The following is a 27176-nucleotide window of genomic DNA, read 5'->3' on the forward strand; positions in this document are numbered from 1 at the left end:
AATTCATGATTAAATACTGAAAACTGTGCCAAGAGGCATAATTTATAGTCTATTTTTTAAAGCTAAGGGATGATCATCCTTTTGATACTAATTTTTGTCAGCAGCACAAGCCTATTAAATGCAGGCTGCTTATTTATTCTAATGATTTTCTTGAGGAGCTTATGGTTGTTGACAGTGGGTTATGGTTTCTTATCTCACTGGCACAGGTATCTGCAGAACACTCCCACCCCCGAGCCTGGCCCCAGGATCCTAAGGCCCTCAATACCCACAACTTTGCTCCCACTCCCTAGAGTTCTTTGCTTTGTTGCAGTAACATTATAATTACTTAGACAATCTACATTCAATGTGAATGTTACAATAATTTTAAAAGAACAATTGTGATGAGATTGGTATATTTGTGAGAATAAGGTCCTAAGTTCAACCCTAGCCATCATACATGGCAGAGTGATGCTCCAATTCTCATTTTTCTCTCAGCCATAAATTACTAAATCTTAAAGCAAAAGAATTATACCAGGTAAGCAGTACTGAACATGTGATAAGTGGCTCAAAGCAAGTGCACAATGAGACTGGACATTTAGAAGAAGCCTCCTTTCCACTAGAAGGTACACAGTACTTTACCTCGTATCAAGTCGAGGAAAATGGAACCAGTGCTGTCAAGTTTCTTGAGAGACGAGGGTCCATCCCTTTTCCCACAGAAGCACAATGTGAGTGTCACGAAAATATCAGTGTTGTCTAACTACTTCCTGACACAGGGCCACAGTTCAGGCATCATGGTGTCATCTAACTGCTGTGTGTACTTGTCGTCACAGATAATGAGAAGTTGCACAGGACAAAAATACTAGAAACAGGAAAGCAGGCTGAAAATGCTTGTGTGGAGGTGAACCAGTCTCTGTCTCTATCATGCCTTAACTCCCAGGAAGACGTATGAATTGTAAAGATAGCTTTAAGAGGGGAATAGTGATGGCATGACATCTGGGAGAGGCAGTCATAAGATAAGAAAGGGTTGGGGAGTCAGGCTGTGGCGCAGCGGGTTAAGCGCAGGTGGCGCGAAGCACAAGGACCGGCCTAAGGATCCCGGTTCGAACCCGGCTCCCCACCTGCAGGGGAGTCGCTTCACAGGCGGTGAAGCAGGTCTGCAGGTGTCTGTCTTTCTCTCCCCCTCTCTGTCTTCCCCTCCTCTCTCCATGTCTCTCTGTCCTATCCAACAACGATGACAACAATAATAACTACAACAATAAAACAACAAGGGCAACAAAAGGGAATAAATAAATAAAATATTTTAAAAAAAACCAACAACAACAACAAAAAACTTAAAAAAAAGAGATAAGAAAGAGTTTGTGTATGGATCAAATCTGATAGAATTTTATGAATTGGGAAAAGAGCTATCTTTTAAAATTTCTCTGGATATAGACAGAGAAACCAGATTGTAGCAACCTCTCTGGGATAATTCTTGTTTCTATTCAAAATAGTCCAATTAACGAGAGAGTGCATTACTACCATTGTTAACAGTTAATACATCCAGTGAGTTGTCTAGGGGTCACTCTAGTCCTGGAATCTTTTCAAACACTGCACCATGACCATGGCAACCCAAAGATAGTTAACAACTATCTGCATATAGCATTCAATTAAATAATCAATATAATTTTAATCTCATGCTTCATCAACTGAAATAGACCCTCGTACTCCTGACGTAAAATCAGCTAGGACATTTTCATAGGCAACACGGACCCATGTTCTTTTAGTTGCCAGTTGTTAGAATGTAGGGAAACTGGATGCTTCTATATTTTACTCAATGAATGAGATCCAGAATCCATCAGGTGCTTTTTTCAAGAGAAATGAGAAAAAGAGAAACTGTGACATATGCCTTAGCGTATTAAGTACTGTATCTTCCAAGTGGATAACAATAACTAAGGCACAGCAGAAGAATGCAGAGAAAAAGTTACAAAGGCAGCAGCAGTCTGTGATCTCACCCACTCAGTCATCTGGGTAGATAGATGTCTGCTGAACATCTACTGTGTGTCAGCAACTGTCTTTGAACACAGAGGCGGTCATGACACTGCATACAAGTGAGAGGGACGTAGGCAAGGCTCAGGAACTGACTGGGTCTGGACTTAATGGAATGTCAAGATTTCCTAGAGAAGTCATGCACGATGATGAGAATCCGTTGGCAATTTAGTGGGAGATGTGACTTCAAGCTAGAGGGAAGAGACTTTCTACAGAAATTTATTAAGTTCTCTACTATGCTGGCCTTGGCAGACTTGAACTTCCTTCGTACCAAGAAAAGGAATCAGGAGAAAGATCCACGATCTCCCAGGAGTTTGAACTTGACTATGAAGTCAAGGGAGATCTGAAGAATGGGACTGGAAGAGTGGGAGAAGTAGCAGGGATATATTGGAGAAAGTGGGACTGGGAGCAGGAGTCCAGTCTGAAGCTTGGCAGACGAGGAGAAATGGTGAAGCCTGGATTTGACCCTTGACTGTACCATACAACTGAGCATTTGTCTCTTCTTCTGCTTGGCTTAGCACTTTGTTCTGGTTCTCCTTGTACTTTTCTGTCTCTACCACACGGGCCCATTTATGTTTTTTTCCTCTGTCATGTTGACAGGTTGGTGTTTTTCTAAGCTCAGTCTTCGTTTCATCCCATTTTGTTTCTCTTTGTAGAGTTTCTCTATACAATCTCTCGTATTGACAACCTGACAAGTTGACGTAGTTTCTAGCCCTAGATTCCAGGAGAATCCATCTACCTACTCAGCCCACTCACCATTTATGGGCCTCATAAATGAACATTAAAATTTTAACTCTTATTTATTTCCCAGGAATGTGCACCTGCCTAGCTTTTCCCACTTCAATAACTGACATCTACATCAACTGAGAAAGCCTGGAACGTTAAAAGTCAGGGTTGATTACTTCTTTCTCAACTTTAACTCCAGTCTTCCACTACTCACTTCTCTCACCTCTAAGACAACAAAGTTACCTGTATAGCAAGCCTCTGATTGATGGGATGAGAATAAACAACAACAAAAAGCCTGAAAGGCGTGTGTGTGTGTGTGTGTGTGTGTGTGTGTGTGTGTGTGTGTGTCGGTGTGTGGGGGGGTAGGTTGTACCATCTGATTTTATCAGAATGGTAAGTTCTATCATTCTGTAAAAATCAAACAAACTCAGTCAGCAGGTTCCAGATGTCATCAGGATGCCGGCCAGGCTTCCCTGGACTGAAGACCCCACCAATGTGTCCTGGAGCTCCGCTTCCCCAGAGACCCACCCTACTAGGGAGAGAGAGAGGCAGACTGGGAGTATGGACCGACCAGTCAACGCCCATGTTCAGCGGGGAAGCAATGACAGAAGCCAGACCTTCCACCTTCTGCATCCAACAACCCTGGGTCCATGCTCCCAGAGGGATAGAGAATGGGAAAGCTATCGGGGGAGGGGGTGGGATATGGAGATTGGGTGGTGGGAATTGTGTGGCGTTGTACCCCTCCTACCCTATGGTTTTGTTAATTAATCCTTTCTTAAATAAAAAAGAAAAAAATATTTAAAAAAATCAAACAAACTCTGTTAGAGACAGTGTCTTTCGATGAAACTCAAGGCTTTTATTCTGTCAATACACATTTACTCTTTCTAGATGATTAAGTAATTTAAAATAGTTAAAAAAAAGCTTATGTAGACTTGTTAAAATGTTTACTTAGCACGGGTTTGGAGAAGCCCAGCTCTCTCTTCTCTTGGCTTAAGCTTCGGAGTTTCATTCTACCTCCTCACATCAAGCTGTCGTAAGTCCCCACTTCCTGAATCTCCTTCCTTCTCAATTTGCAAGCATTTTTTTCAGTCACACACTGAGCATTTAATATAGTGTATTTCTCATTTTAACTCTCATTTTATTTTATTATTATTTTAAAAAGGATTGGATTGACCCTGTCCACATGAATTGGCATTTTAAGCTTAATAATGCCAGATGGGATAGGCTTGGACTATGCTATACTTGACATCTCTCCTTGCTCCCCTTCTTTCAAACTCCTTATGATTTCTGTGTAGACACTTTAATAAAATTTTATATAGTGAAAGTATACTTGAGAATTTAAACATTACAAAATCAAGAATTTGAACAATTTTTTCTCCTATCAATTTGATCTAATTTAATTTATTTGCAGACATCTTTCAAGATAGCAAAATAAACTTACAGTATATTTATGAACTAGCCAAGATCATAATGCTTACTGAACTATACTTATATGATACAACCAGTCCTTCTAATCACAATAGTATTAACATCAATATATAATATTTTCTCTGCTTTGTACATATTTATCCAAATATGTTATATTGATTAGTGTTTATTTGATGACAAAAATCTTTTTAAAAATATTTATTTATTTATTTATTCCCTTTTGTTGCCCTTGTTGTTTTATTGTTGTAGTTGTTACTGATGTCTTTGTTGTTGGATAGGACAGAGAGAAATGGAGAGAGGGGAAGACAAAGAAGGGGAGAGAAAGACAGACACCTGCAGACCTGCTTTACCACCTGTGAAGCGACTCCCCTGCAGGTGGGGAACCGGGGGCTCGAACCGGGATCCTTACACTGGTCCTTGGGCTTAGGCCACCTGCGCTTAACCCGCTGTGCAACTGCCCAACTCCTGACAAAAATTCTTTTAAAAAAGTCTTTACGGGGGTCGGGCGGTGGCGCAGCGGTGGCGCAGCGGTGGCGCAGTGGGTTAAGCGCACGTGGTGCAAGTAAGGATCCCGGTTCGAGCCCCGGCTCCCCACCTGCAGGGGAGTCGCTTCACGGGCGGTGAAGCAGGTCTGCAGGTGTCTGTCTTTCTCTCCCTCTCTCTGTCTTCCCCTCCTTTCTCCATTTCTCTCTGTCCTATCCAACAACAAAACAACATCAACAATGGCAATAATAATAACCGCAACGAGGCTGCAACAACAAGGGCAACAAAAGGGGGAAAAATGGCCTCCAGGAGCAGTGGCTTCATGGTGCAGGCACTGAGCCCAGCAATAACCCTGGAGGAAAAAAAAAAAGTGGACACTGGATCCAACTTGGACAAACAAGGGAGTAAATAGCAGGAATTCAAAGCATACTGCAAAGCAGGAAATTAACTTTGACAATTCTGAGCTTAAGGAAGGAAAAGATAACTCTACCATAATGGGTGTGCATTTGAAAAAAAAATGATGTCAATATAAAAATAGCCTTAAAATTTGTTTTTGGAATTGCTTCCTTCCTCTGAAGTGATGATTATAACATGTGCCAGCTATCGCCTTTATAAATGCTGTCTCATTTTTCCTCAGGATCTTTGTATTTTGTATTGACTTCTCATGATGGCATGACTACATTAAAATTTGCGCAGTTGTACTTATTAAGAATAAAAAACATTGAGAACTTGTTGGAAGGCAGTTCAATGGGACAGACAAGTCATGTTGTAATTAGAGTAATTGATACTTGTGCAAAATGATAAAAAAAAATGGGGGCTGGGAGGTAGCGCAGCGGGTTAAGCGCACGTGGCACAAAGCACAAGGACCGGCATAAGGATCCAGGTTGGAGCCCCTGGCTCCCCCACTTGCAGGGGGGTTGTTTCACATGCAGTGAAGCAGGTGTCTATCTTTCTCTCCCCCTCTGTCTTCTCCATCTCTCTCAATTTCTCTGTTTTATCCAACAACAACAGTAATAATAACAACAAGGGCAGCAAAAGTGGGTGGAAAAACCCAGTCTCCAGAAGCAGTGGATTCATGGTGCAGGAACTGAGCCCCAGCAATAACCCTGGAGACAAAATAAACAATAAAAAAAATTAGATGGAGAATTTGTTTTATGATGACAATTATGTAAAAGCCCTTCAAATTTCATAGTATGGGAAAAACTTAGTGAAATCATCAGATTTGTGTCTGTTCATGCAAAGTACTACCTTTGGGAATGTGTCTGAGTACACAGTAGACTTTATGCTGTGCTTGTAGGAAAGGAAAGGGTTCTGTTGACAGTTCTGCCAAGATTCTCTGCTACTAGAATAAGCCATTAAGGTTATCTTCTAATTCTTTGAGGAAAAAAGATTTTTTTTTTTCCTATTTGTCACTTCCCCTTCTCTATCCCCTTTCTCCATGTTGGAAAATTTCACTGACTCTTTAATTTGTCTCTGGCGTCAACTCCTCACTATGTGATGTCAAAATGAATGGACCAGAACCACCAAGAAGGGAACAACCTTGTACATGTTGATTCCCAAATAAGTGCTGGGAGTCACTATTTTACACACGTGGACACTCCCTCCATACTTATCAAACAGTCACATTTCTGTGCGTGTTGATTCCCAAATAAGTGCTGGGAGTCATTATTTTACACACGTGGACACTCCCTCCATACTTATCAAACTATCACATTTCTGTGCGTGTTGATTCCCAAATAAGTGCTGGGAGTCATTATTTTACACACGTGGACACTCCCTCCATACTTATCAAACAGTCACATTTCTGTGCGTGTTGATTCCCAATTAAGTGCTGGGAGTCATTATTTTACACACGTGGACACTCCCTCCATACTTATCAAATAGTCACATTTCTGTGGGTGGACTTTGCTTTTGTCCTTGAGACTCAATTAAAATACTATCATTTCACTGAAATCTGTATCATTTTCTGCACATAAGCACAACTGAGTCATTGACTTCAAATGCTAAGTTTTTGTACTAGATTTTAATTTTGGGTACAATCCAGAGATTTTTTTTTCAGCCAAATTTTAGAAGGAGGATTACGTTGGATGGTCACGTTTCCCATTATCTGGGTCTAGGACTGTCTCTGAAATAACAAAATTGTAGAAAGTCAGAAAAATACATTAGTCCATGTCCATACTGAAGAATAATTTTCAAAATGCTTTATGTTAAGTGATGCTATTCATGGTGATACAACTAATTCAACTTGAGACCCTGAAGATCACATCCGGTTTACAGTCCACTAAAAGGTTTTAATAAGATTTCAACAACAAGTATCCCACTTCACCTTTATTCCCCTAAACAGTTTCGAGTATCAGTCATAACCTTCACTTGACTGGCAGCCGTGCTTTTGTAGACGACTAAGTTTAAGGCCAAGATGAATGTCTTGCTTTATTTACTTTTTAACATTGTATTGTTTTAAAGTGGACCGTCAAGTGTGTCTAACTCTACTTAAATATTATGTTTAGGAACATAACTTCTTCTCTTCTGATCATTTCAAAAGTTTGGAGAAACAATTTCAAGAATTGAAAATGGCATGTTTGGGGCTGGGTGGTGGCACAGCCAGTAGGCTACAGAGGTTACCAGTGTACAAGGAGCCTATTTCAAGCCTCCAAACCCCACTGTCAGGGGAAAGCTTCTCTGCAGTGACATGATGCTGCACATTTCTGTCTGTCTACCAATTCTCTCTCAATTTCTCTGTCTCTATCAAAGAAATAAATAAGCAAATAAAATATTTAAAAAAAATACTTATCCCAGCTGGCGACCCAGACTGGGCCAGGAAGCCCCCATGTTGGAAGAAGCTTCCGTGTTGCGGTGTCTTCCCCTGTGTCTCTCTGTATCTGTATCTTTCTCTTTCTGTATTTGAAAGCTATAGCATGGAAACAATGAATACCTATTCCTCATTCACATGTAGAGACAGACAACTTTATGAAACCATGTGTACTGTTTTCATTTTATATTATTATTATTGGGTGCGCTAAAGAATGTCAGTGCTTTGGTAGATAACCCACAGTGGAGCTGCCTCACAGGCCCTCATTTTCTGTTTAAATCACCACCGTGTAACTATTCTGGGATCCAACTGCTGCTTGCTCAACCTACTTTGACTCCCTCAGTCATTTTCCTGGGAGGACTGGTCACAAGATTATTAGAAGAAAGGGGTTGAAACAGGATGTCAAAGAGAGAAAAGGGGATTTTTATGATTCCAGACTGTGAGGTTCTCTGCTCCTTCAAAGAAACTAAAGAAAGAAAACAGTAAAGTTTAAATAGAAAGAAAAATAAGATCATGTCAGAGATGCTGAAAAATAAAATGACTAAAAAACATCTGGTCCCCAGAGAACTGTCCCCACCCTTCCTTCCTCTCTTGTTCCCTTCCCTTCCTCCACTCACACTTCCTTTTGTTTGCTCGACCTCTGTGCCTGTGTGATGCCGCCCCTCCAGTGGGCTCTTTATTTTCTTTTAAGATAGAAAGGGAGAGATAGAGAGGGAGAAAAACAGAGAGAAGGAGCGTCCCTGTAGCACTGCTCCCCTACTCAGGAAGATTCCCTCCGCATGGCACTGGGGTTTAGTGGCCAGAGGCTGGAACCAGGTCCTTGCACATGCACAAGGTACAATTGATGAATAAGCTGTCCCCGGGCTCCCCAGCTATTGTTTCTCAGGGCAGACTCCGCCTTTATTTGTTTAATTTTGTATGAAAGAAATAGGAAGATCACTCATCTCGGGCTTATGTAGTGCCAGGGCTCCCATCAGAGACCACATGCATGCAAGTCCTGCCCTCCAGCACTGACACACCACCCCAGCCTTTAGCAATGTGCTTATTTGCTTTTCCCCTAGAGCACTGCTCAGCTTTGGGGTGGTGGTGCAGGGGCTGAACCTGGAATTTCAAGGCCTTGGGCATGAGTTTCAGCTGTTCTTATCCTTTGTTGGTCAACAAGAAAATAGATCATAAATGCTTTCTTATTAATAAGAGAGTTTTTTTTAACTTCTGGTTTTCAATGACCTCCCAGAAACTTCTTCAAGGAAGTTCATCTACGCCGATGACATCTGCTGTGCAACTCAGGCATCCAAGTTTGACATCCTCGAGGAAACACTCACGAAAGACATGTCTCTGATATCTGATGACTGTAAAAAATGGCGACTAATCCCTAGCACTGCAAAAACGGTATCATCTGTTTTCCATCTACACCATGCCTCGGCCTCGCGTGAGCTTAATGTGCAGCTTGGCGATACGAGAATCCGGCATGAAGCCCAGCCAGTCTATCTTGGCGTTACTCTCGATCGCACCCTGTCATTTCACGAACATCTCATAAAAACTGCAGCAAAGGTGGGCGCGAGGAATCACATCATTGCAAGACTGGCCAGCTCCTCATGGGGCGTGAGCGCTTCCACACTACGATCATCCTCTCTGGCATTATGCTATTCCACTGCAGAATACTGTGCCCCAGGATGGTTCCGTAGCCCCCATGTCCACTTGGTCGACTCCAAATTATATTCCTCCATGAGGATAATTTCTGGAACCATCTGTTCCACCCCGGTTCCATGGCTGCCAGTTCTTAGCAACATCGCCCCGCCCGACATTCGTTGGGATGCGGCATCATCTAAGTTCATTTCCCACATCCACGCTCAACCGGACCTGCCAATATATGCGGATATCTTCACCCACCCTGGCCAACGCTTGACGTCTCGTCACCCAATCTGGTCCCCTACGCCTACACTGAACTTCTCTGTTCCAGTCTCTTGGAAACAGAGTTGGCAGTCAGCTGAGGTCAAGAACAAACACCTCATCGCAGACCCCTGCGAGCGTCAACCCGGCTTTGACCTAGCACGTTATGATCGGGCCCTCCTCAATCGCTATCGAACAGGCCATGGCCGGTGCGCCGCTATGTTCCATCGCCGGGGAGCCAGAGACGACCCGAACTGCCCCTGTGGCTCCAGACAGACTATGACCCACATAGTCAACGACTGCCACCTCTCCAGATTCAAAGGAGGTCTCGAAACTTGACATCAGGCTCAACCTGACGCTGTTGACTGGCTACGGAAGAAGGGCAAACGCTAGAAGAAGAAGAGAGTTCAATAAGAACTTGTTGAGATGTGTCCTTGAATGGTTAAAGCCACAGAGAAGGTTCCTGCCCCAGTGTGGGGCTTAGTTCCAATGGGAGCAATGTTAAAGGTATTGAAACTTCAGATTAATTAGCTGGGATATTTGGTCTGGAGGATATAAATACATTAGGAATAATATATTTAACTTCCCTTCCTAAGTAGACAATGAAATTGAATTTGTCATTTATTACAGGCGGACAGTCTACACCTTATAGATGCTGCTGAGTGAGGCACCCGCCAGAGCTCAAGTTACATCCAGAGAAGGAGGTCCTGGTGTCATGTCACATGTCATTTTGTGCTAACCTGGACCCTGGTGAGAAGAACTACAGCAGAATCAGAGCTCAATTTAAAAGACTACTGTGAAGACACCTGACATAAGAAGAGACAGAAAGATCAAATTTATGGGACCGGGCGGTGATGCACCAGATTAAGCGCACACGTTACGATGAGCAAGGACCCGGGTTTCAGCTCCCCCCCCCCCACTGCAGGGCGAAAGCTCTGTGAGTGGTGATGCAGGGCTGCAGGTGTCTCTGTGTCTCTCTCCCTCTCTACCCCATCCCCCGCTTGATTTCTGGCTGTGTCTATCCAATCAATGAACAAAAGATAATCAGATAAAACTCATTAGCCTATGGAGCCACCTCCATTCACTGTAAGACTAACAGGGCAGGGAGTCAGGCGGTGTGCAGCGGGTTAAGCACAGGTGATGCAAAGCACAAGAAATGGCACAAGGATCCTGGTTCGAGCCCCTGGATCCCCACTTGCAGGGGGGTCGCTTCAAGGAGGTGAAGCAGGTCTGCAGGTGTCTGTCTTTCTCTCCCCTTCTCTGTCTTCCCCTCCTCTCTCCATTTCTCTCTGTCCTGTCCAACAACGACATCAATAACAACAACAATAAGACAAGGGGAACAAAATGGAATAAATAAATATTAAAAAAAAAAAAAAGACTAACAGGGTGTTAGCAGGAGGGTGGAGTTTGGAGAAGTGTCCTGGAGCATCAAACTCCAGGGCAGCAGTGAGCTCTGGAGAAGGATTTCAGCAGAACAAGAATGGCAGATGGGAGTGTGGGTAGGGTAAGGTTATTCTGAAAATCTGAGTAAGCTGAAAAGGACAGATGTCTTCAATCACGAACAAATATCTAATGCAGGAATTAAATCTTTAGCTGATAGTTTGAAGCTGTGGTAATTCAGTTGCTGTTAACCTACTGCTTTCTGAAACTAAGATCTGCAGAGAAAAAGTCTGAGATTATTCTCAGGATTTCTTTGTGGGTTCATAAGCTGGAACTATGCCTGCTTGGTTTCTGGGCTGGGGCTGGCCAGGAGAGAATGAGTCGGACGTGAAGCAGCAGCCGTTACACTCTGGAAGTCTGTCTAGAGTACCAGGTTTTGTTATTGATGATTCTCATTGAGTCTCATGATTTCTTTATAGATGTTTGATATCAGTCTCATATCTGATGTGTGATGTGCAAATATATTCTCCCATTTTCTGAGTTGCCTGTTTAGCCTTGTAGAGTTTTCTTTTGATGTTTATAAGTTTTTTTTTTTTTTTGTCTGATGTAATCTCTTTTATTTAATCTTGAATTACTTTCTTTTGCCCATGGGACTTAGTCTCCAAATACGCCTTTTCAATTTTTTAAAAAATTATTTATTGGATAGAGATAGGCAGAAACTAAGAGGGAAGGTGGTGACAGAGAGGAAGAGAAAGAGAGAGATAACTGCAGCCTTGATTCACCACTCTCGAAGCTTTCCCCTTGCAGGTCGGGACCAGGGGCTCAAACTCAGGTCCTTGCACATGGTAACACCTGCACTCTGCTGGGTATGCAACCATGCGGCCCACCAAATATCTCTTTGATGTCAGGGTCCTAACACAAGCAGTGAAGCAGGTCTGCAGGTGGGTCTCTCCCTCTCTATCTTCCCTCCCCTCTCAATTTCTCTCTGTCCTATCCAAAAAAAAAAAAGCCTCATCATGGTAATACCACACATCATAGAGCCTCATCATGGTAATAACACACATCATAGAGCCTCATCATGGTAATAACACACATCATAGAGCCTCATCATGGTAATGCCACACATCATAGAGCCTCATCATGGTAATGCCACACATCATAGAGCCTCATCATGGTAATGCCACACATCATAGAGCCTCATCATGGTAATAACACACATCATAGAGCCTCATCATGGTAATGCCACACATCATAGAGCCTCATCATGGTAATACCACACATCATAGAGCCTCATCATGGTAATAACACACATCATAGAGCCTCATCATGGTAATAACACACATCATAGAGCCTCATCATGATAATAACACACATCATAGAGCCTCATCATGGTAATGCCACACATCATAGAGCCTCATCATGGTAATAACACACATCATAGAGCCTCATCATGGTAATAACACACATCATAGAGCCTCATCATGGTAATGCCACACATCATAGAGCCTCATCATGGTAATGCCACACATCATAGAGCCTCATCATGGTAATAACACACATCATAGAGCCTCATCATGGTAATAACACACATCATAGAGCCTCATCATGGTAATAACACACATCATAGAGCTGATATTTGGAGACTACAGGCAATTCTGCAATAGAGTTTCACATCTGTTTTTTCTACAGGAAATTTTCAACATCTGACTTAGAATTTACCTACTATAAACTGTGCATAACAGGCAGTTTCCACTATTGATGACATGACATGACTTGACATATATACTGTCATACTATGTAGTCTATTCTTGTGAGTTTCCACATGGAGGAATTAAGGACAGACACACAGAAAGAGAGAGAGAGAGAGAGAGAGAGAGAGAGAAGGACAGAGGGAGAGAGAGAGGGCTGAAGGAAATTAAAGAAAGAACACTGGGGACCTGGAGAGATAGCATAATTGTACACAAGACTTTATGCTTATGGCTCTGAGGTCCCAGGCTCACTCCTTCACTCTCCAGCACCACCATGAGTCAGAGCTGGGCAGTGCTCTGGGCTCTCTTTCCCTCTGTCTCTCTCCTTGTAGGGCACCTCCTCCCAGCCCCCTCATTATACTCGGTAAATAAATTCATGTTTTCAAAAGGATGGCATAGCTTTATATTTTAAACACTTCATTAGGAGAGTGTCCTTAGCCTTACCCACTAGTTATCCAATGGCTTCCACAAAATCCTTTTAAACATAGAGGACAGTCCTATGTCATTGGCTAGCTGTAGCTAGTGGTGACCATATTTTGGACTGTGAGAGGTGCACTGCTGCCATCCTCTTTCTGCAGCAAAGGTGTCTAAATTAAGTTCATTACACACATAATGTTTTCTAGCCATCAGAGGAGGCCAGAGCTGGCTGGTTGGGTGGGAAAAAATGTATGAGAGGCCACTAGGTCTGAATGAAGAGACAAAGAATAAGCTATATTCTAACTTAATGTAAAGGAGACAGACTATGTCCAGATCAAGGAAGCTGGGCAATTCATTCTATGTAGACTAATAAGTGACAGAGGAAAGAGGCTGTCAGTGGGCGATCCAGGGTCCACGCTACAGCAGACACAGTGCCAGTGCCTGTGGGTGTCGTGTTTAAATATTGTCTATTCTCTAGGACTTTTGATGGAAGTTTGACTTCAGTTTAAGCATTCTTATTGAGCTTTTGAATTATTAAGCAGGGGGTGATGTGAGGTATGTCTATGAGCAAATGTGAAGTTACTAGGTGTGTGGCTGTTGGTAAGGTCTAGTCATAATCAAAGGAAAACGTTCCACATACAGAATGATTTTTCGTCATGACACAGAGATTTTTGTTGGGGGAAAAAACAACAAGACTGATAAGGTAGATGTGGAAAACAAGCCAGTTAAAACCCAAGAACTCGGTGAGCCTCTAACACAGACATCAATTATAAAAAGTAAAAAATGTTTTCCTGTGTAGTTAAATGCAGTATGTCTGCGTTGACACAGAATCATGGGTATAAAGTGTAGCACTTAGTGGTTTCTCAGGGAAGAGATCTGAAGTCATCCCACCGACCTAGAAAAATTTCTCTCGAAGAAATGCATTGATTTTTACCATCTGTCTTTTTAAATCTGGAGATTTACAAACGCATAAACAGATCCCCAGTGCTTCCTTCCTCTCTAGGTGTGGCTCAAGTCTAAAATAAAGCAGGATATGGGATGAGCTGGTTCCAGGGGGTGTGGCCCACAAGGGATGAGGGAGGTCCTGGGGGCCTGGCCCACAAGGGATGCAGGAGGCTCCCGGAGCGTGGCCTACAAGGGATGCAGGCGGCTCAGGGGCGTGGCCCACAGGGATGCGGGAGGCTCAGGGGCGTGGCCTACAAGGGATGCAGGCGGCTCAGGGGCGTGGCCCACAGGGATGCGGGAGGCTCAGGGGCGTGGCCTACAAGGGATGCAGGAGGCTCAGGGGCGTGGCCCACAGGGATGCAGGAGGCTCAGGGGCGTGGCCCACAGGGATGCGGGAGGCTCAGGGGCGTGGCCCACAGGGATGCGGGAGGCTCAGGGGCGTGACCCACAGGGATGTAGGAGGGTCCGGGGTGTGGCCCACAGGGATGCAGGTGGCTCAGGGGCGTGGCCCACAGGGATGTAGGAGGATCTGGGGCGTGGCCCACAGGGATGCAGGAAGCTCAAAGGCGTGGCCCACAGGGATGCAGGTGGCTCAGGGGCGTGGCCCACAGGGATGCAGGAGGCTCAAAGGCGTGGCCCACAGGGATGTAGGAGGGTCTGGGGTGTGGCCCACAGGGATGCGGGAGGCTCAGGGGCGTGGCCCACAGGGATGCGGGAGGCTCAGGGGCGTGGCATACAAGGGATGCGGGAGGCTCAGGGGCGTGGCCTACAAGGGATGCAGGAGGCTCAGGGGCGTGGCCCACAGGGATGCGGGAGGCTCAGGGGCGTGGTCCACACCGGGATGCAGAAAGCCTTAATGCAAAGCATCTGGGCAGCATCAAAGCTTCTGCAACTTTGTAAGGGAGGAAAACAAGAACTGTCCCATGGAAACACTTAGCTAGTACTTTGCTCTCTAAACCACAGGGCAAAATCATTTGGTTATTCACACATTTCCACATAAAACGTGATAAAAAGAAAATGTAGTTTCTTCTACGATGCCGGGCAAGAAAGTAATGAAGAGCTTCTTATTGCTTAAATGGTATGACTGCACCACTCTCCAAAGGAGGCTAGGTCATCCTGCCCTGCCACTCAAGAAAGACTAACCCTGAAATGACAGCAGCCTAGAATGTTGCCAGCTATGACCACAGACTGTGAGCTCAGACTCACAGGGACTCAGGCTAAATATATATGGGCCTTAGGTCTGATGGGTGGGGTTTACAGTTAATGGTATTTAATACTTTCCTCATATCTGGGAGCTACTCTCTAACCTAGTGCAGCTTCCTAGTCCTGTTTTCTCAACTCTGACACCATCTACCCAGACAATACTTTTAGTCCACCTGCATGTTAGCTCTCAGGCTCAGGCAAAAATGACTAAAGTCATGGCCCCCTAGGAACATACCTAAAATAGACTTCCTAGCTTCTTCCCACACGAAGACCCCTAGTTTCATTTGTTCTATTCCTACCTTTGGGTTCCTGTTTATTAAACATTTTTTTTTCTGCTTTATATCTTACCTCCTTTTAGCCACCAAGTTGCGGATGCTACCAAGATGCCATCCTGATGTCCCTGGGCAGACAACCTCACCAGTGTGTCTTGATCCTCCCCTCCCCAGAGCTCTACCCCACTAGGGAAAGACAGAAACATGCTGGGGGTATCGACCCACCTGCTAACGTCTGTGTTCAGCAGAGAAAAAATTACAGAAGCCAGACCTCCCACCTTCTGTTCCCCATAAAGAATTTGGCTCATAGTCCAAGAGAGGGATAAAAAATAGGGAAACTTCCAATGCAGGGGATGGGACACAGAGTTCTGGTGGTGGGAACTGTACCTGGTATCTTGCAATCTTATTCGTCATTAAATCACTAATAAAATTTTTTTTAAAGAAATACTTGTAATTGCTTCTGAACTCTGTATCCCCTACCAAGTGCATTCCCAAGCCCTTTTATGACTTTGCTCAGCTCACAGAGGCATAAATCTCAAACAATCAGCAGGCCTCCTCTCTGGGTCACCCAGTGGCGCAGCAGGTATTCTGTGGTGGGAACACAGGTCACCATGAGAATACCAGTGACTCTGCAGCCAGGACTTCCCTGAAATTCCTTTCTAGGGTGTTGGAAGCTTTGCTCTGTCTGGACCTGGAAGTGGAACTGAAGTGTCAAGACGAAAGGTGAAGGGAACCACAGCGGCTGAGGGTGGGGTGAGCACTTTGCTACTGCATCCCATGCCTGTGTGTCAGTGTCCCTCACAGCATCCTGAAAGGGCACCTTCAAAACACCGTGAAGTGGCCAGGCATTTCTCAGAGAGGGCTTCTATGTCCAAGCACAGTGACTTCTACTCAGTGATATCAGCACACATCCTGTCCATACAATGTCAAAAGGGAGGTTTCTGTTTATATTGAATAAACAGGCAGAGGCTGGGGCCGAGCTCTTTTTAAAATGCTGCGTTATCTTGAGTGTATAAACAAGACTGACAAAGTTGTTTTTCTTAAGTGGCATACAGATGAATTTTGTGTTTTGTTCCTGAGGAACAAAGGCTTAGCTTCTGTCATTATAAAGAGACCCTTGAAGCAGATCTAGGAGTGAAAGCTTGCGTGTTTCAGGGCAGATGAATGAAGAAAATGGAAGAAAATGCTTAGATCTATAAAGGCTTCTGTTCGTTTCTATTTCCTCCTTTCCTGAAAATTGAATAAAGCTCTGGGAAGCATTATCTGCTCGCACAATGCCTGACCACATGTGCAAGCCATTAAAAGGGCGTAGCTCCCCTGCCATTTGATGTGGTCCAAAATAAAAATGTAAATGCCAACAAGACAGTTCTTGCAGATATGCTCCAGCTGTCTCTGGTATCATTCATTCTCTTCTCAAGTACAATAATTCACCCATCAGAATAAGGGGAAAAAAAGATTCTTAATAGTCCGAAAGAAACCGGAGCTTATCTTTCCACAGCTGCAGCCTGGACGTCTCTTTTCAGCCTCCAACATATTTAACCAAAGAACTCTACCTTATTATTATTTTTATTGTTTTCATGAGATTTCCTTAGATTAACCAAACATGTATGCTGAAAATGTGACTTAGGAGGAAAAGAAAAGACAATTTGTAATCTCTCTTTCAGCTTTCCTTGTTCACTAATAAACCATAGGTTGAAAGCTTTGGTAAAGTGTTTGCATGTCAAATAATAAATAAACAATTGAGTTAACTGTGTGTTACAGTTTCCACTGTTGTAATATGCATATATATATGTATATATATATATATATATGCAGAAGTTGCAAAAAATATGATTGTGTAATTTTAGTGTTTCAGTCTATTCTGTTTTTCTATGCAAATAGGTGACCTGACTTTTCCAACAACCCAGCAAGTATATACTTGCATACAAATTTTGTTTTGTGTTAGACCAGAATTAAGATGCTAATATTTAATTTCTCTCTCTTTACTTAGACTGATACAGCAAATAAAAAATCTATTATGACAATTAAGAATGAGAGACCAAGTTACCAGCAGAATATGGCCTTTGAGAGCGCGTTCTCTGACTTTTAGCCCAGGGTCTGTGCACTTGCCTTCTATTTTGAAGCCTATGGTTTTACTTTTTCACATCAAGAGATAGACATAGAGACAGAGAGGCAAAGGAGACACCAGAGCACAGAAATGTCCTCAACAGTGGTGAAGGCAGCTGCACTATTCAGATGAGCCAGTTGCCAGCCCCCATTTGATCTTAAGGTCTTTTAAAAATAACAGCAATAAAGAGAACCTCAGAGGTTTTACATATGCACATTATACCTATTTATGTTTACCATGGTAATAGGTATTTGTATTTATTAATTCACTGTAACAATAATATACACTTCAACATTGACGAAATATCTTATTAAAAATTACTATGTTGGCGACTGGGCAGTGGTACACCAGGCTCAGTGCACAAAGCTGCAAGGACCCACATAAGGATCTGGGTTCCAGGCCTTGCTCCCCATTTGCGAGGGGCCGCGCTTCCAAGGCAGTGAAGCAGCTGTTTCTTCATCTCTCTCCCTCTCTATCTCCCCCCTCTCTCAATTTCTCTCTGTCCTATCCAATAAAATGGAGAAAATGGCCTCCGGGAGCAGTGGATTCATAGTACCCATGCCAAACACCAGCAATAACCAAGAGGCAGAGCAAGCAAGCAAACAAACAAAAACGCCTATATTTTCTTTTCATTGCTTGTGTTTTTAGTAGTTTACAGTACAGTTATAGGGCACACCAACATCCCAAGCCTCAGCACCCTTCCAGCCCCGCCCTCCCCAGAGTCCTTTGTCTTGGTCAGTACACCCTGCCCGACCCAAGTTCCCTCTGTGTTTTCCTTTTCCGGTTTTGCTTCTTCAGTTCTGCCTGTAAGTGAGAGGGTCTGGCACTTGTCCATCTACTTTTGACTCAGTTAACATCATGCCTCTAGGTTCATCCAAGATGAAGCAGAGGCGGTGAGTGAACCACTCCTGACAGCTGGGGAGTATAACATCATGGATAGATGCCACGGATTTCTTGGCCACTCATCTGTCCTTCCTTAGACATCTGAGATGCTCCTAAGATGGAGCTATTAAAATTTTTTTGTGGGAGTCCAGCGGTAGCACAGCAGGTTAAGCGCACATGGTGCAAAGCACAAGGACCAGGGGAAGGATCCTGGTTCGAGCCCCTGACTCCTCACCTGCAGGGGAGTCGATTCACAAGTGGTGAAGCAGGTCTGCAGGTGTCTGTCTTTCTCTCCCCCTCTCTGTCTTCCCCTCTTCTCTCCATTTCTCTCAGTCCTATCTAACAATGATGACAACAATAATAACTACAACAACAATAAAGAGAAGGGCAACAAAAGGGAAAATAAATAAATATAAAATATAATAATAATTTTTTTGCATAAGCATACCTTTTTTGCAGTAAGCTTTAGAAACATCTTCAATGACTCAGATCTAATCACTAAATAAATAAATAGCAAACATAAACCAGTGGGACTCCATCAAACCCGGAACTGCCACGAAGTAACTGGAGGGACTTAGAGCATGCAGGCAGCATGGCTGTGGTGGGGACCGCCGAGCCCTGAGGCATATACTGCCCACAGAATCAGCTGGTCTGGTCCTGCCGAGACTACCATAGGCAGGACTCAAAATCAAGAAATCTAGAGTGGTTTTTTTTTTCATAGAAATATTAGGTGCTAATATTTAAATTGATGATTTTCTGTGGCCCATAAATGATGTTATAAATATCCAAATAACCTCTTTTCCCATAATGCCACATAGATATTCTTCACAATTCAAAGGGCCACACCGTTACCTCACTTGAAACAGACCGAGTCTAAGGGTGGCTTTCCTATTCCTGTATAAAAGCAAGCTATTAGTGAGGATAAGAACTCTCTTGCCTTTGAAACATGTTTCTACAGCTCATTCATGGGCAGGAGACGGAAAAAACAAGATGAACATGATTCTTTTATTGAGTGTTCAATTAAAAATGTCGTGACTTTACCACCAGTTTGTATAAAACCCAGAAAGGACTTGCAGATGGCAGTGTTGTGTTGAAGAAACAGAGGGTCTAACCTGGGCGGGGCGGGGCTTCCCACTTCTCTCCACGTCACATTTACAAGCAGCAACACAAAGGGAAGCAGTTCTGTGATGCCTACGACCCCACCCGGCCGGCTGTAATACACTGTGCTGATCTGAGTGCATCACGAGATGGGAGCCTGGGACCTGGGTCCACACCACCTATGCTTAGATAGAGCTTCACACCACTCAGTACCACGGGGCCGGGCAATAAGTACTTAGGATCTTTCTATCGTCAGTTCCCTTATGGACACAGTGAGAATAGTAACCCTCAAAGCAGGCTTTTGAATACTGAGCATGAAGTTTTTAAATGACTCAGATTTGAACTGAGTAAACATTCAACGAATGTTGAACAATTGATGTTTATGCTATAATTTTTTTTTTTTTTTCTGTAACAAGTCATGGTTTAAAGACTCCAGCATGGTTCATTTTTCTCGGTTTAAACGCTCATCTATTTGATACCTACAGTCATATTCAATGCACAAAAAGTAAGCTGAACCCCAATTCCATTTATCTAGTCGTACTTGATACTATCCTTTTCATGCCTCTCCCTATCCCCCACCTTCAGTGAAACAACGTTGATATTTAAAGTCTGTTTGAAGGATTGCTCAGAGACTATGAGGAGTATCTGCCTACCACCACCACAAGTCACCAGCAGTGAAAACACAAGTGCCACTGTTCCAGCGCAGACTGAGTGGCAAGGGCTTATGAGATGAGCAAAGAGAAACAGGTTCGAGGTCTGTTTTAAAGTAAGAAATTCAGAGAGAACTAATGAGGCTAATGGTGACAGACACCACGCATTTCCTTAACAATCGCAGGCAGCAGATGTTAAAATGGTCTTTGGATGAAGAAGAACCAGACTTGGGAGACGAAGGGACTCACCTACTGCTCACAGGAATAACACAGCACCCAAGTCCAGGCCACCTGCCCCTAGCATCTGACCTCTTCATCAGACTGATTTAGCTATGAGAGCAGTTTATTCTGATGTGCTGTTACCCACTAGCTGCTCTCTTTATACTCCGTGCTGCCGTGTTACCTAAAACTATCCATGCCTTCATCCATCTAAGAATGCAACCAGTACACATGCACCTATCTACTGCAGCTTAGCCAGGAGGATGTGAACTTTGGGTTGATGGTTAATAAATAAAGTGAGACAGGCATTGTTGGATTTTCAGCACATCCTAGATGCGATACAACTCAAAGGCAAATTGAGAACCTTGTTTATAGAATTATTTTCTTTCTTTTCTTTTTTTTTTAAATTTTTTATTTATCAAAAAGGAAACACTGACAAAACCATAGGATAAGAGGGGTATAGCTTCGCACAATTCCCACCACCAGAACTCCACATCCCATCCCCTCCATGACAGCTTTCCTATTCTTTATCCCTCTGGGAGTATGGACCCAGGGTCATTGTGGGATGCAGAAGGTGGAAGGTCTGGCTTCTGTTATTGCTTCCCTGCTGAACATGGGTGTTGACAGGTGGATCCACACTCCCAGCCTGTCTCAGAGAGAATTATTTTCTTGTGAAAGAAATTGCCTAACAAAATGCTTTGCTACTTTGCTACTTTTTATTTCTATTTTAAAAAGGGGGAGATATTTCTGTTTTTTTTTTTTTTAAAAAGTATTTTGATTAATAAAAGTGGGTAAAAATGGGGTCCTCACCTGGGGGAAAGTATCACAAGTGGTGAAGCAGGGCTGCAGGTGTCTGTCTCTTTCTTTCTGTCTCTCCCTCTTCTCTCAATCTCTATCTTGATCCAATAAAAAATAAATAAAACAAAGTAAAAATGTATGGTAAATCTCACCATAAATATGAGCATTTCATTTGAAATATCAAAAACTATGATCTCTAATATGATTCCTCAAATTCAAAATGAGGTCTGAGATACACACAGCCTCTTCCTTCCACTTTCCTCACACCCCCACCTTCTCACTGCTGGGAAAATCACTAATAGTCTGCACACTGTGGGAACAACAATGAATTTAGACTTTTTCCTTTCTGCGTTCTCTTTCTCTTTTTATTAGGCTCTATATTTGTAGGTTTCATATTGAAAATCAATCTCTGCTTTATTCTTGTAAACTTGGATTTTTTTCTTCCTAAGTCTCTCCCTGTTGTCAGAAGCCAATCAAGCATTTTGCTTTCCTCTGTTTGTAAACTGTTGTTCTAGTTTATGTTTTTTGGTTCTGACTATTTCTGTTATCCTATTTTTTTTTGTCATAGAAGTTGTGATGCTGTGAGTCAGGCGGTAGCACAGTGGGTTAAGGGCAGGTGGCACAAAGCGCAAGGACCGGCATAAGGATCCCGGTTTGAGCCCCCAACTCCCCCCCTGCAGGGGAGTCACTTCACAAGCGGTGAAGCAGGTCTGCAGGTGTCTGTCTTTCTCTCCCCCTCTCTGTCTTCCCCTCCTCTCTCCATTTCTCTCTGTCCTATCCAACAACAACAATAATAACTACAACAACAATAAAAAAAAAAGTTGTGATGCTAACCATCTGGGCACACAGCTTTCCGTCAACTTCCTGATGAGTACAACAGGAAACGTACTCCATGCTGACTGCTAAGAGAGTGACACCATCAGCTGGAGTTCATGGCATCCTCCAGGAGATGGTCTACCCAGACTCACTCACTGGGTGGAAAATGGACAGCTAAGATGACTAAGAAGCAGGCAAGGTTCCAGGACGACCTACTGCAAGGGCTTCAGAGACAAGCATCTTAGATTATAGACCAATGTTTAAGTTTATTTGTGTTAAACAAGCAAAATAAGTTTAAGTTTCTTTGTGTTACCACAGCAAAAATATGGCTCCAGCGTTGTGGTCTCTGGGGACAGAGTGGTCCTCAAAGGTGGCTATTTTTTCTCTCTGTATTCTGAGGATATGTAAGGGTCAAGCAAGCTCCCAGGCATTTCTTTTCTTTGGGAAGCAGAAGTATTCATGAGGACTCTGTCTTTGGGACCTAATGACCTCCCCACAACCCACCTTCCACTAGCTTCACCTTGGGGGTTAGATTTCAGCAAAGCATTTGGGAAAGGCACCAGGCACCACAGAAAGCAGAGTCCTCCGTCAACTCTGTCTCCACCTTCCTTAGTTTCTACACTATGTCCAATCCCAGGAGTCAAATTCATTCTTTTTCTCACCCCCCCCCCATTTATCACTCAGGATAAGATGTTACCTGCAGTAACAGGTAACCTTGGGGTGGGGGGGGCAGGCAGTAGTACACCAGTTAAGCGCACATATTAGAATGTGTAAGGACTAGAGTTCAAGCCCCTGGGCCCCACTGAAGGGGGAAAGCTTCCATAGTGGTGAAGCAGGGCTGCAGGTGTCTGTCTTTCTGTCTCTCTATCCCCTTCTCAATTTCTCTGTTTCTATCCAATAATAAATCAATAAAAATTAAAAATAAGTAAATAACCTCCATCATTTAGTTAGTCCAGTGAAGATGTATTTTTGTGATATCTGTCACCTGAGGACCATTAAGAATGAATGAATTTTCAGCTTGAACACAACACTGCTGGTAATGATGCCAAAAAGTGGTAATGGCTTCCGGGTCTTCTGCCGACCATCTAACGTCCACCACGTGCTTCAGTCTGCAACTGGACACATCCGGTGGGTGGCCCCAACCTCAGCGTCTCTGGGAAGTGCAGTTTTTTTAACAAACTCCTGCTGTCCCTACTCTGAGGTATGAAAGCAGAAATAGTCCTGAAGAAGTACAGCAATATTTTTTTTCTTTTAATTAAACAAATGAAACAAAGTAATGCTTTAGTTTTTGCTTCTTTGGCCTATTTCTAGTTCCTTGCCTTTTAATTACTACATTCTCATATTCTTCCCCCTTGTTTATCTTCCTTCCTTTCTTTCTTTCTTTTCTTTTTCTTTCTTCCTTTCCTTCTTTTTAATTTTATTTAAATTTTAATTTATTTATAAAAAGGAAACATTGACTAGACCATAAGATAAGAGGGGTACAACTCCACACAGTTCCCACCACCAGAACTCCATATCCCATCCCCTCCCCTGATAGCTTTCCTATTCTCTATCCCTCTGGGAGTATCGACCCAGGGTCACTGTGGGATGCAGGAGGTGGAAGGTCTGGCTTCTGTAACTGAACATGGGCGTTGACAGGTGGATCCATGCTCCCAGTCTGCCTCTCTCTTTCCCTAGTAAGGTGGGGCTCTGGGGAAGCGGAGCTCCAGGACACATTGATGGGGTCATCTGTCCTGGGAAGTCTGGTTGTCCTTTCCTTCTAAAACCACATTATTTTCTGTAAATACTGTGTGTCCTTTCAGCCAGCAGTCAGACTTTTGCTATCTTAGTGTCTCCTCTTTTTTTTTTTTAATTTTATTTATTCCCTTTTGTTGCCCTTGTTGTTTTATTGTTGTAGTTATTATTGTTGTTATCGTCATTGTTGGATAGGACAGAGTGAAATGGAGACAGGAGGGGAAGACAGAGAGGGGGAGAGAAAGACAGACACCTGCAGACCTGCTTCACCGCCTGTGAAGTGACTCCCCTGCAGGTGGGGAGCCGGGGTTCGAACCGGGATCCTTAGGCCGGTCCTTGTGCTTTGCGCCACCTGCGCTTAACCCGCTGCGCTACAGCCCGACTCCCGTGTCTCCTCTCTTTTCACAGTTCCCAAATCATTTTCTTTATTAGATTTCTCTGTCCTCCTGCAGCGCTTTCTTTCGGCACCATACAACTTAACCTTTCATTATTTCCCTACTGGGCATTCCACTTGGTTCTGCCTTTTATCTGCTAAATCTGAACGTCACTTGTTCTCTCCACCTCCCTCCCCTACTCAAATCCACTGTACCTCTCAACCCTTATTTCCAAAATGCTTCCATTATTCTACTCAGAACCCAGTGTTTTCAATTCTCTTTGAGAAATCTTCATTTATCTTTGGCTTTTCTTTTCCTTCTAATCTCTTGCTTCTCATTATTGTCCACTTACCAAACTCTTCTCTATGCCCTTGCTGTGTTAGTGTGGATCAAAGGACACCATGGCGGTGTAGACTTCAGATGCAAGAGGATAGGGTACTCTGTTCCTTCTCCTAGTGAATACTTTTCATCCTTTCTTTCTGCATTTATCATTCATTTATACATGCCCTTACTTACTCACAACAAGGGTTTTTCTGGGACTGACCTTGATACCGAGTGAGGCTCCGATTAAATATAAATCTCTACTCTTGCGGGGAGGTTGCATTCCCATCGAGATAAAACATCAGTATGCTTTCAGGTAAGTAAATGTTGACCTGATTGAGGAAAGAAAACTGCCATGAGGCAGGGAAGAAAAAAGTAGTAGTGATGGTCTGGAGTGGTCTGAGGAAGTTTCAGGAAGAAACTAGAGAAGACGGCTAGATGATAAAGGCTCCAGATGAAACCTGAGGCCTAATTAGCGGACTGAGGCCCTGGCTGACATTCTTAGGAAGGTCTAGCACAACTTTTCTGTTCAAGGCTCTTCAGTTTCAGCTAGACTCTTCTCTAGTGTCACGTTTCCCTGCCAATTAGTCTCTATTTCTCTGACTTAGGATCACAAATAAATCCCTTTGGTCGGAAGTCTATTTCTAGACATCTTTTGAGTTTGTTCTTTCTTGCTATTTGACTCAAGTGGTAATCTTTAGTGAAGTGTTTGCTAAATACCTAGACTTTTTTTTTCTTTTTACCAGAGCACCCCTCAATGGTTTAAGGTGGTGGGGAGTGGGGAGATTGACCTTGGGACTTTGGAGCCTCAGGTGTGAAAGTCTCTTTGCATAACCATTATGCTATCTAGCCCCACCCTGAAATACCCAGTCTTACAGGATGTCTCTGTGGTTCTCTCAGGACTTAGAACTCTGATTTTTCACAGCTGCTTTTCCATATTTATCATCATCACCTGCCATCACCATTATTACCATTATTACTATTATTATTATTATTATTTTGAGTTCTAGAGCCTCATGCCTGCATGATCTAATTCCTCTCAGCAGGCACATTTTCTGTTCTGACTTTCAGACAGAGAAACAGAAAGGGGAGAGGAGGACCCCATGTCACCATCCCACTACTGAGCACCCCAGAAGCTATGGCCTGTGTTCTCTCATGGCCTGTGGGCTGGGAACAGGCATCTCCTGAGTGAGAAAGTGTGTGTTCCACCAGGTGACTCATCTTCCAGCCTCCTCCAGCCCCCCACCTCAAAAATGCCTTTCTTTAAAAATATATATGATTACAAACATCTTGAGAGAGAGAGAGAGAGAGAGAGAGAGAGATGCTTCTGAGGTTGGCACTGATCTGTGCTAGCATCTAATGTCATTTATCCTAATCAATACACTTGACAACTGAATCTTCTATATTTCTCAGGTATTTCTTCTGATCTGGGGACCCTGCCCATTCTCAGTAATATGGTAGATGGAGTGCATCGGTATCTGGCTTCCCCCCTTCCTCCCTCTGTCCCTTTCTTTCAAATATTGAATACAAGCTGGGCAGGGATCTGGCTTGGTGTTACTGTGTACATGTGAAGTTTATTCTTCTCACTGCACTAGAAAACAAACAAACAAACAACTTACCCTTTCCTCAGAACGAAAACTGCATCAACTCACTAAATTCTCTCTTGAGTCGGACTCTCCAGTTTATGCAATGAAAGGGCCTGACCCCTGGGATTAGAAATGTCTGAGGTTGATTTCACGAATTACTCATGGCTAACAATGAGCACATGGCAGGCTCCTTATCTCCCCCAAGTGTGTCTTCTTTCTTTGAATAAACAGAGAAAACTAATGCCCACTGTTCTCTCATAAAAGAATGAGCCTGTGAGGGGCCAGGGCGTGGTGCACCTGGTTCAGCGCACATGTCCGTGTACAAGGACCCAGGTTCAAGCCCGTGAGTGGTGGAGCAGGTGTTTCTCTGTCTCTTTCCCTCTATCTTCCTCTCTCCTCTCAACTTTTGTCTGTCTGCCTGTCTGTCTCTACCTAATAATAAATCAATAGATTTTTTTTAAAAAAAGAGTTAGACCGGGTCCAGTTGGCTCTTCCACACAGTAAATCACACATAGCTTTCCTGCTCTGATTTCCTCAGAAAACCTCCCTCCTTTTTCTATGCCTTCAAATACATGTGTCAATTGTATTATCTTACTGTCTAATAAAAATAAAGTTTTTCTGACTAGTACTTTGCAGGTTTTAGTTTTTATTTAATACCCATACTACTCCACACTCGCCTTCTAGCTAATATTATAGTCAGCACAAGCAGAATTAAACTAAATCACATTTTTAAATATGCCAGCCTACTGTCCATTCCACTGTACTTTATTACCTGCTGCTTTGTAGCTAATGAAAAAACTTTCCCCTCCTCCTTCAAATTGGCTTGGAACTAACAAAACCGTGGAATGGGAGAGAAGGCGACAGAAAGGGCCAGGTGGTGGCACACGTAGTTGAGCCCTCAAGTTACAAAGCTCAAGGACCCAGGTTTGAGCCCCTGGTCCCCACTTCCAAGTGGTGAAGCAGGGTTGCAGGTGTCTCTCTGTCTCTCTCTATCACTCCTCCCCTCTCAATTTATGGTTCTATCTATCCAACAAATAAATAAAGATAATTTTAAAAAGAGAGGAAAAAAATGCAATAGAAGAGTAAAAAGTAACAGGTTAAAAGTTCCACACTTGATAATATTAATAAAAAACTACAAATTATTTTATTAATTTTTTAGAAAAATAGTCATATATATAGTGAACTACTGATTATTTACTCATCTATCTACTGCTTGATGGAAAAAGAAGAGTAGAACAGGTTTACAGTACCAAGTAGTCTTATAAGGAAGTATATCTCAGCTGCAC

General features: G+C 43.2%; 1 protein-coding gene across 1 annotated transcript in view; it reads right to left on the reverse strand.

The window, feature by feature from the left end:
- Positions 1–27176, reverse strand: part of TMEFF2 (transmembrane protein with EGF like and two follistatin like domains 2) — a 135237-nt gene that overhangs the window by 86026 nt on the left and 22035 nt on the right. The gene's annotated exons all lie outside the window — the stretch shown is intronic.

Source organism: Erinaceus europaeus, chromosome 18, assembly GCF_950295315.1.
Source record: "Erinaceus europaeus chromosome 18, mEriEur2.1, whole genome shotgun sequence".
Lineage (NCBI taxonomy): Eukaryota > Metazoa > Chordata > Mammalia > Eulipotyphla > Erinaceidae > Erinaceus > Erinaceus europaeus.